Below are 11,813 nucleotides of genomic sequence, written 5' to 3'. Positions count from 1 at the left end.
AAACCCTAATCCCTTGTTTTCTTAAAGTAATGTCTCATATTTTCCAATCAAAACCCTAATCCTATATTTTCATTTTGAAATGTCTCATATTTTTCAATCAAAACCATAATTCTATGCTTTTTTATTCAGAATGCCAAGTATTTTTTCATCAAAACCCTAATCCTATGTTTTCTTATAGTAATGTCTCTTATTTTTTATTCAAAACCCCAATTGTATCTTTTCTTATAGTAATGTCTGCTATTTTTCAATCAAAACCTATATTATGTTTTGTAATGCCTACTATATTTGAATCAAAACCCTAGTCCTATGTATTCTATTTGGAATGTCTAATATCTTTCAATCAAAACCTGAATCATATGTTTTCTTTTCTTAATATCTTCTATTTATCAATTTTGAATCAAAACAATAACCTATGTTTCCGAATGTCTCCTATTTTTCAATAAAAAAAAGTAATCCTTTTTTTCATTTTAGAATGTCTGCTATTTTTAATTCAAAACCGTACTCCTATTTTTTTTTTATAGTAATGTCTCCTATTTCATTCAAAACATTAATCTAATGTTTTCCTATAGTAATGTCTCCTATTTTTAAATCAAAATCCTAATGTTATTTTTTCTTTTCGCAATGCCGACTATATTTGAATAAAAACCCAGACCCTATGTTTTATTTTGTTATGTCTCCTATCCTTCAATCAAAACCAAAATTCTATGTGTTATTTTGTTAATGTCTCCAATTTATCAGTTTTCAATCAAAACACTAACCTATGTTTTCTTTTCAGAATGTCTCTTATTTTTCAATCAAAATCCTAATTCTTTCTTTTCTTTACTTAGGATTAGTGTTTTGATTAAAAACTCTGAGACATTACGAAAAGAAAATGTACGATTATTGTTTCGATTCAAAAGTAGCAGTCATTCTGAAAAGAAAACAAAGATTTGGGTTTTGATTGAAAAATAAGAGACATTTTGAAAAGAAAACATAGGACTAGGATTTTTATTTGAAAATAGGAGTCATTACAAAAAGAAAACAAAGCTAGAGATTCCAAAAACAAAGGCCAGGATTAGGATTTTGATTAAAAAAAATTGAGACATTCCGAAAAGAAAACAAAGGATTAGTGTTTTGATTCAAAACTGAAAAATAGGACACATTTTGAAAAGAAATCATAGGCTTAAGGTTTTGATTCAAAACTAACAAAATAGGACATATTCCAAAAATAAAATATAGTATTAAGGTTTTGATTAAAAAAAAGTAGACATTCAGAAAAGAAATGAAAGAATAGTTTTTTGATTTAAAAATAGGAGACATTCATACAAGAAAACATAGGTTTATTTTTTTGATTCAATAATAGGAGACATTACAATAAGAAAACATTGGATTAGGTTTTTCAATGAAAAAAAAGGAGACATTACTATTAAAAAAACATAGGGTTAGGGATTTGCTTAAAAAATAGTAGACATTCCAAAAAGAAATGTTAGATTAACGTTTTGATTAAAAAACATGAGAAATTTCAAAAAGGAAATATAGGATTAGGGGTTTAATTCAAAAATAGGATAAATTCCTAAAAGAAATCATAGGATTAGAATTTTTATTCAAAAATAACAGGCATTGCAAAAAGAAATCACACGATTAGGGTTTTGATTGAAAAATATGAGACATTGCTAAAAGAAAACATAGGATTATGGTTTTTATTGAAAAATAGATGATTTTACTATAAAAAAAACATAGGATTATTGTTTTGATTAAAAATAGAAAATTAAGGGACATTTACAAAACAAAACATAGGTCTATTGTTTTGATTTAAAAATAGCAGACATTCGCAAAAGAAAACATAGGATTAGTGTTTCGATTCAAAAATTGGAGCCACTTCGAAAAGAAAACATAGGACTAGGGTTTTCATTGAAAAATTGGAAGCATTAAAGAAAAACTTGGGATTGCCGTTTTGATTAAAAATATGAGAGATTATCAAAAGAAATAATACGATTATTGTTTTCATTCTAGAATAGTAGACTTTTCTTAAAAGAAATTATAAGATTATGGTTTTGATTCAAAAATAGAAACCATTCTAAAAAGAAAATAAAGAATTAGGGTATCGCTTAAAAAATAGGAGGCATTAAAAAACTTAGGATTAGGATTTTGATTAAAAAATTTCATAGATTACGAAAATAAAACATACGATTATTGTTTTGATTAAAAAATAGTAAACATTCCAAAACTAAAATGTAAAAAATTAGGGTTTTGAATCAAAAATAGGAGGCAATCCTAAAAGTAACCTTAGGATTTGGATTTTTGATTTAAAATAGTTGCCATTCCAAAAAAACAAAAGATTAAGGTTTTGATTAAAAGTAGTAGAGATTCCAAAAATAAGAGAAATTATTAGGGTTTTCATTCAAATAAATGAGACATTCTCAAAAACAAAACATAGGATTATGGTTTTTATAAAAAAATATGAGATATTTCAAAAATTAAATAGAGGATTAGGGTTTTGACTTAAAAATAGGAGACATCACAACAAATAAATTGCCATATAGTGACGGTGTAAAATGCTTTAATAAAAGTAAAAAATCCGTTGGTAGAGGTTCCAAAACATTATACCGACGTTAAAAATACCTATTCCAACACTTATTTTACCATCGGTAAAAGCCTTGTAGGCATAAACCCATTCCAACGGATATTGCATTTGTTGGAATATATTTATTAGTTTTATCGACGGAATATGATAGTAATTATTGGTCATACTGTTGAGATAGCACCATCAGATTGCTTACTAATGAGTGCACTTTATATACATGTTTTCATACCCTAAATCCATAAATTCTCTTTTTCTCAAGCTTGCTTTTGTGCATGTGCAGTGCTATTCTGGGTATTTCTGTTGTTTGTGCAAGAATAGAGGGGCTCGATGCAATTTGGTGTGAAATCAGGAAGAAAATAGAAAGAATGCTTTGTAAGTGCTAAGTGCTCAGGTTGGACACGACTAAGACACGTGTCTCTTCCCACTGAATATCTCATCCCGGTGTGTGTTCTAGTGAGAAATCTAATTAGGAGGATGTTCTCAAGCTTAACACAGTCCTGACATGATCGTGTCCTTACAACTGAAAAACTTAGCCGAAAGACGATTTCATTCAAGAAGAAGAAACATGCGTAGGGTGCCCCTGAGATGATCGTGATTTACCAATGCATAGTCGGGACACAACCATGTCCCTCCTACTGAATTTTCCAAGTAAGCACTTGACCATTTCACTCAGATCTTCCCTGGCACAACACAGTCCAGACACACTCATGCGCCGACCATGCCAAGCCCCAAATCTGCCTTGTTAACTCTAGTTTCTAAGGTTACTCAATCATCTATGTTCGGGGATCTTCTTCTCCACCAGGAGGACATTGATGAGAGCGAAGATCAAGCTTTACCACACTTTCTAAGACAACAAAGGGCGAGTTGGAGGCACTAGAGAAGTGGTGCTAGCACACGGAGCTCAACATTTGAGATGAATCTTGAAGAGAAGGGAGTCAGATAAGTGCTTCAGTGTTAAGAATACGAAGTATTCTTTCCTTATGATGAGCGTTAATTTTATCAGGTTTAAGCGCTAATACATGTGTATTTGTGTTCTTTTGCGCGTGTAAGGTTGTGAAGCTAAGTATTAAAAAAAGAAGGCAAAAGTAGATCATGAACGTAGTATTTGGTGGAATCTTGGAAGGAACAAACGTGAGACATAAGTGGGGCTCTAAGATACGTTAATGTGTGCCAACCTCTATGTATTCAAGTCATTACAATGAGTTGGAGGGTCACGAAGGCTGTCACATTTGCGTATCCCGACTTGTGCATTGATAGCAAGATCTTCACCAATGAGGCCTTTGATTGAAGAAGAGTTGCGATCTACGGCATAAATGTGGGCCTGTTTATGTTGTTTCGATGAAAAGTGTGGAATCGGGAGTGTCTTGGCGGAATTATGCAGCAGGCTGTATCAAATCACTGTAGCAATGCATTGTAGTTGTTACTGTTCACAGCCGGCCGAAAATCAGGTTTTTAGAGAATCCACAAGGGAATGTGGAGAATCCACAGGGGTGTGCTATTTTAGAAATAAAACCCTCGTCCAATGTTTTCTTTCTGAAATATGTCCTATTTTTCGATTTTGGATGAAAACCATAATAATCCTTTGTTTTCTTTTTAACCAAAACCCTAATCCTATCTTTTGTTTTGGGGAAGTCTGCTAATTTTTAATCAAAACCCAAATCTGATATTTTCTTTTCAGAATGTCTCATATCTTTCAATTAAAACCCTAATCATATGTTTTCTTTTCTAAATGTCTATTATTTTTTAATCAAAACCCTGATTCTATGTTTTATTATAGTAATCTCTCTTATTTTTCAATCAAAACCCTAATCATATGTTTTCTTTTGAGAATGCCTACTACATTTGAATCAAAACCCAAATTATATATTTTCCTTTCGAAATGCCTTCTATTTTTTTTGAATCAAAACCCAAATCCTATTTTTTGTTTTGGAAATTCCCCAAAATTTTGTGTTTTTAATGAAAACCCTAATCTTAAGTTTTCCAATAGTATTGTCTCATATTTTTCAATCAAAATAGGGATTGTATGTTTTCTTTTCGAAATGCCTATTATTTTTCCAACCAAAACCATGATCCTATTTTTCTTTTCAGAATATCTCTTCTTTTTCAATCAAAATCAGAATCCTATGTTTTGTTTTCTACTATTTAGAAAAAGAACACATAGGATTTAGTATTGTGTGCTAATTTTTCATTCAAAATGCTAATCTTATGTTTTCTTATAATAATGTCTTCTATTTTTCAATCGAAACCCTATTTCTAGTTTTTCTTTTTCTAATGCGTACTATATTTGAATAAAAAAAAACTAATCCTCTTTTATCTTTTTGTAATATCTCCTATTTTTCAATCAAAACCATAATTCTATGTTTTCTTTTCGGCATGCCCACTATATTTGAATCAAAACCCCAATCCTATGTTTTTCTGGGAACGTCTTCTATCTTTTAATCAAAACTAGAATACTATGGTTTCTTTTCTTAATGTCTCCTATTCAGTAGTGTTGAATCAACACCTAACCTATGTTTTCTTGTTAGAATGTCTCCTATTTTTAAATCAAAACTCTAATCCTTTTTTTTTTTTTTAAATGTCTGATATTTTTTAATCAAAACCCTAAGTTTATGTTTCCATTTCATAATATATCTTATTTTTAAATTTGGAAACACCTTAATCCTTTGTTTTCTTTTCAGCATACCTTCTCTTTTTTTAATCAAAACAATAATCCTATCTTTTCCATTCAGAATGCCCACTATTTTTGAGTCAATACCCTAATCCTATGTTTTCTTTTTTGAATGTCTCCTATCTTTCAAGAAAAACCTGAATAATATGTTTTCCTTTTTTCAATGTCTCCTATTTTTCAGTTTTGAATCAAAACCCTAACCTATGTTTTCTTTTAAGAATGTCTCATATTTTTCAATCAAAACCCAATCCTTTCTTTTTTCTTTTCGGAATGTCTGCTATTTTTGAATCAAAACCCTAATCCTATGTTTTATTTTTTGAATGGTTCCTATTTTTATTCAAAATCTTAATCCTGCATTTTTTTATATTAATGCCTCCTATTTTTCAATTAAAACTCTAATCCTATGTTTTCCATTCGGAATGGCCACTATCTTTTAATCCTATGTTTGATTCAGGAATTTCTATTATTTTTCAATCAAAACCCAAATCCTATGTTTTCTTTTCTACTATTCCAAATAGAAAACATAGGATTTAGTATTACCTATAAATTTTTCAGTCAAAACCCTAATGCTATATTTTCTAATATTAATGTCTCTTATTTTTCAATCAAAACACTAATATCTCTTATTTGTCAATCGTACCCTAATCCTATCTTTTCAGTTCACAGTGTCTACTATATTGGAATCAAAACCCTAATCCTATTTTTTTCCTTTTTGGAATGTCTCCTATCTTTGAATCAAAACCTGAATCCTATGATTTTTTTTTCATAATGTCCCCAATTTATCAATACTCAATCAAAAATACTAACTTATGTCTTCTTTTCGGAATGCATGCTATTTTTGAATAAAAAGCCTAATTCTTTCTCTTTTTCAGAATGTCTACTATTTTTGAATCAAAACCATAATCCTACGTTTTTTATTTTGTAATTGCCCCTATTTTTTTTCAGTTTTAAATAAAAAACATAATCTCTTGTTTCCTTTTCAAAATGTATCCACTTTTTGAATCAAAACCCTAATCATTTCTTTCCTTTACTAAATATCTACCAGTTTTAATCAAAACCTTAATCGTAGGTTTTCTTTTCGGAATGTCTGCTATCTTTCAATCAAAGGCCGAATTCTATGTTTTCTTTTCTTATTGTCTCCAGTTTATTAGTTTTGACTAAAAAACCCTAACCTATGTTTTCTTGTCGAAATGCTCCTATTTTTTAATCAAAAACTTAATAATTTCTGTTCTTTTCAGAATGTCTCAAAAGCAGACATTCGCAAGAGCAAACATAGGATTAGGACAGAAGACATTACTATTTTTGCAATTAAAATAGGAAGCATTACTATAAGACAACATAGGACTAGAGTTTTGATTAAAAAAGAAAGAATATGGGATATTTTCTAAAAAACCATAGGATTAGGGGTTTGATTCAAAAGTAACAGACATTCTGAAAGAAAGCATAGGATTAGGGTTTTAATTAAAAAATAGGAGCCACTATGAATTGAAAACATAAGATTTGGGTTTTCATTGAAAAATATGAGACATTATGAAAATAAAAAATACAATTATTGCTTTGATTCAAAAATAGCAGGGATTCCAAAAAGAAAAAATAAGAGCCATTTAAAAAAAATATTAGGATTAAGGTTTTGATCAAAAACATCAGACATTACGACAAGAAACACATAAAATTATTATTTTGATTATTTAATAGCATACATTAACAAATGAAAACATAAGATTACAATTTTGATTAAAAAATAAAGGCATTCTGAAAAGGAAATCATAGGATTAGGGCTTTCATTAAAATATGGAGCCATTACGAAAAGAAAATATTGGATTAGTTTTTTGATTAAAAATTAGCAGAGATTCCCAAAACAAAAGATAGGATTATGATTTTGATTCAATAAAATGAGACATTCCTGAAAAAAAACAAAGAATTAGGGTTTCATTCAAATTGGATAATAGGACACATTCAAAAAAGAAAACATAGTACTAGGGTTTTGTTTAAAAAATAGCAGACAGTATGAAAAGTAAAGAAATGATTAGGTTTTTGATTGAAAAATAGGAGACATTCAGGAAAGAAAACATAAGTTAGGGTTTTGATTCAAAACTAAAAATAGGAGACATTTAGAAAATAAAACATACAACTCTTGTTTTGATTGAAAGATAGGAGACATTTCAAAAAGAAAACATAGGATTGGGGTTTTCATTTAAATATAGTAGGCATTTCAAAAACAAAATCAAGATTAGGGTTTTGATTGAAAATTAGGACGTATTATTATAAAAAAAACATAGGATTAGGGGTTTGAATTAAAAATAGGAGACATTACTATAACAAAACATTGGATTATGTTTTTGATTCAAACCTAGTAGACATTCTTAAATGAAAATATAGAATTAGGGTTTTTTAATTGAAAAATATGAGACATTTCGAAAAGAAACAATAGGATTGAGGTTTTGATTAAAACCTGAAAAATAAGGGACATTTCTAAAAGCAAAAATTGGACTAGGGTTTTGATTCAAAAATATTAGACATTTCCAAAAAGAAAACATAAAATTAGGGGTTTGATTCAAATATAGTAGGCATTCTGAATAGAAAACAAAGAATTAGCGTTTTGATTGAAAAACTAGGGACATTACTAGTGGTATCAAACGGGTCGTGCTGGCCCGGGACCGGCACGAGTTGGGCCGTGCTTGGCCCAAACATGGTGCTACAGTACCGTGCCCGGGTCAGGCACGGCCCAAACACTAGGTCGTGCTGGGCTAAGGGTTTGCAGGCCGGCACGTCCCGCTCCCCGTATCGGGCCAACATGGCCCGGCACGCCAAATGCAAGTTTTTTTCCATTTTTTTAATTTTTTGGAATATTTTTTGTTTTTTTAATCAATAAGGCATAAATTATAGGATATGTTTTTTTATATTTTTTTAGCAAATTTAGGGTATTTTTATATTTTTAGGGTTTAAAATAAAAAATATAAATATAATATAACCGGGCCGGGCCACGTGCTGGGCCGACCTTGGTGGTTGGCGGGCCGTGCTGGCCCAGCACGATTTCTAGACGGGTCATGCCAGCCTGAGCACGCATAGTGCGTGGGGCAGTATGGGGGGGCCGTGCCGGGCCAGGCAGACCCATTTGACACCACTAGACATTACCATAAGGATTGGTTGTTGTATTCAAAACTAGTAGACATTCCAATAGGAAAATAAAGGATTCATGATTTGATCTCAAAAAATAGCAGACATACCGAAAAGAAAACAAAGGATTACGTTTTTCGTTCACAACTGAAATGTTAGAAACATTCCGAAAAAAAATCAGATTAGGATTTTGATTGAAAGATAGGAGGCATTTTGAATAAAAAAAAAGAGGATTAGGGTTTTAATTCAAATATAGTAATCAATCCGAAAAGAAAATATAGGAATAAGGTTTTGATTGAAAAATATGAGATATTTCAAAAGAGAATATAGAATAGGGTTTTGATTCAAATATAGTATGCATTCCAAAAAGAAAAAATAGGATTATCATTTTGATTGAAAAAAAAATAGGAGACATTTCAATGAGAAAACATAGGATTATGGTTTGAACGAAAAATAGGAGACATTACTATAGGAAAACATAGGATTAGGTTTTTGATTCAAAAATACTAATGTCTCCCATCCTATTCACATTATTATTAATCCAAACAATAATATTAGACATTTAAGAAAGAAAACATAGGATCATTGTTTTGATTGTAAAATAGGAGACATTCCTGAAAGAAAATATATGATTATTATTTTGATTCAAAAATAGTAGGCATTCCCAAAAGAAAACTTTATATTAGGGTTTTGATTCAAAAATAGGAGACATTCTTAAATGAAAAGCCTAGGATTAGGGTTTTGATAAAGAAAATAGTAGATATTATTATAAAAAAAATATAAGATTAGGATTTCGATTCAAAAATAGTAGGCATTCTGTAAAGAAAAACATAGGGTTAAGATTTTGATTGATAAATAGGAGGTATCAGAAAAGTAAACATAGGATTATAGTATTGATTGAAAAATATGAGTCATTCTAAGAAAAAAACATTGGATTAGGGTTTTGGTTAAAAATTAGCAGAAATAGAAACATTAGTATAAGAAAACATAGGATTAGGATGTTGATTCAACAATAGTAGACATTACAAAAATAAAAGAAAGGATTAGGTTTTTCATTAACATATAGGAGTCATTACAAAAAAAAAAACATACAATTCGGTTTTAATTCAAAATTCATAAATAGGACACATTAAGCAAAGTAAACATAGGATTCGGGTATTGATTGAAAGATATGAGACATTCCTAAAAGAAAACATAGGATTAGGGTTTTGACTGAATAATAGGAGACATTACTATAAGAAAACATAGGATAATAGTTTTGAATGAAAAATATGAGACATTACTATAAGAAAAAAATAGGATTAGGATTTTGAATAAAAAATAGTTGGAATTCCAAAAATAAAACATAGGATTAGGTTTTTTATTCAAATATAGTAAGCATTTTGAAAGAAAACATAATATTTGTGTTTTGATTGAAAAATAGGAAACATTACTATAAGAAAACATAGGATTAGAGTTTTGATTAAAAATCAGTAGACATTAAAAAAAAGTATTAGGGTTTTGATTCAAAAATAGGAGACATTCCGAAAAAGAAAATAAAGGATTAGTGTTTTGATTCAATGCTAAAAAATAGGACACACTTCAGAAAAAAAAATATAGGATTTGGGGTTTTGATTGAACTATAGGAGACATTCAGAAAAAAAAAATATAGGATTAGGGTTTTGATTCCAATATAGTTGGCATTATGAAAAGAAAACATAGGATTTGGGGTTTTTGATTGAGCGATAGGGAGACATTCGAGAGGATTAGGGTTTTTGATTTAAAGATAGCAGGCATTATGAAAAGAAAACATAGGATTAGGGTTTTGTTTCAAAACTGATAGATAGGATACTTTAAGAAAAGAAAACATATGATTCTTGTTTTAATTAAAAAATATGAGACATTCCGAAAGGAAAACAGAGGATTAGGGTTTTGATTGAAAAATATAATACTTTTCGAAAAGAAAGCATAGGATTATGGTTTTGATTAAATGATATTAGACATTCCGAAAAGAAAACATAAGATTCGGGTTTAGATTCTAAAAAGACAACATAGGTTAGGGTTTTTGAGTCAAAATTGAAAAATAGGAGACATTCCGAAAAGAAAACATAGGCTAGGGTTTTGAGTCTAAATTGATAAATAGGAGACATTAAGTAAAGAAAACACATAGGATTCAGATTTTGTTTTCAAAATAGGAGACATTATGAAAGAAAACAAAGGAATAGTTGTTTGATTCAAATAAAGTAGGCATTCTGAAAAGAAAATGTAGGATTATGATTTTGATTGAAAAATATGAGAAATTACTATAACATAACATAGGATTAGGGTTCACTTCATGTCTATCATTTATTGGTTTTGAATCAAAACCCTATTTTTGCAATGTCTACTATTCTTTAATCAACCCTAATATTATGATTTCTTATTGAAATGTCTCCTATTTTTCAATTTTGAATCAAAATCCTAATCATGTATTTTCTTTTTCGAGAATGTCTTCTATTTTGCATACAAAACCTGAATCCTATGTTTAATCATATTACTCTTTTCATAATGCCTCATATTTTTTAATCAAAACCCTAATCCTAAGTTGTTTTTCGGAATGCCACCTTATTTTCAATCAAAACCCTAATCCTACCCTTTCTAATATTAATGTCTCGTATTTTTCATTCAAAATGTAATCCTATGTTTTGCTGTAGCAATGTTTCCTTTTTTTCAATCAAAACACCCATCTCATGTTTTCTTGTAGTAATGTCTCATACTTTTCAATGAAAACCCTAATCCTATGTTTTATTTTTGGAATGCCTACTATATTTGAAGCAAAAACCAAATCCTATGTTTTGTTTTCGGAATGTCTATTATCTTTTGATCAACACACGAATCCGATGTTTTCTTTTATTAATCTCTTCAATTTATTAGTTTTGAATCAAAACAGTAACATATGGTTTCTTTAAGGAATGTCTCTTATTTTTAAATCAAAGACATAATCCTATGTTTTCATTTTGGGATTTCTGCTATTTTTTAAACAAAACCCTAATCCAATCTTTTTCGTTTGGAATGTGTTCAATTTTTCAATTTTGATACAAAACCCTAATCTTTTGTTTTCTTTTATTTTCGCAGTGTCTACTATTTTTGAATCAAGACCCTAATCCTATGTTTTCTTATCGAATGTCTTCCATCTTTCAATCAAAACCTGATCCTATGAATCAAGACCCTAATCCTATGAATCAAGACCCTAATCCTAATGTCTCCTATTTCTCTACTTTGAATCAAAACCTTAGCTTATGTTTTCTTTTTATAATGTCTCCTATTTTTTAATTAAAAACCTAATTGTTTTTTTTTTCTTTTCAAAATGTCTGCTAATTTTGAATCAAAAGATTAATCCTATCTTTTCGTTTGGTATGTGTCTTATTTTCAATTCAAAACCCTAATCATATGTTTACTTACAGTAATGTCTTTTGTTTTTCAATCAAAATTATAATCCTATGTTCA

The sequence above is a fragment of the Dioscorea cayenensis genome, chromosome 15 (assembly GCF_009730915.1).
Source record: "Dioscorea cayenensis subsp. rotundata cultivar TDr96_F1 chromosome 15, TDr96_F1_v2_PseudoChromosome.rev07_lg8_w22 25.fasta, whole genome shotgun sequence".
NCBI lineage: Eukaryota > Viridiplantae > Streptophyta > Magnoliopsida > Dioscoreales > Dioscoreaceae > Dioscorea > Dioscorea cayenensis.
Note: the sequence above shows the minus strand (reverse complement) of the source record.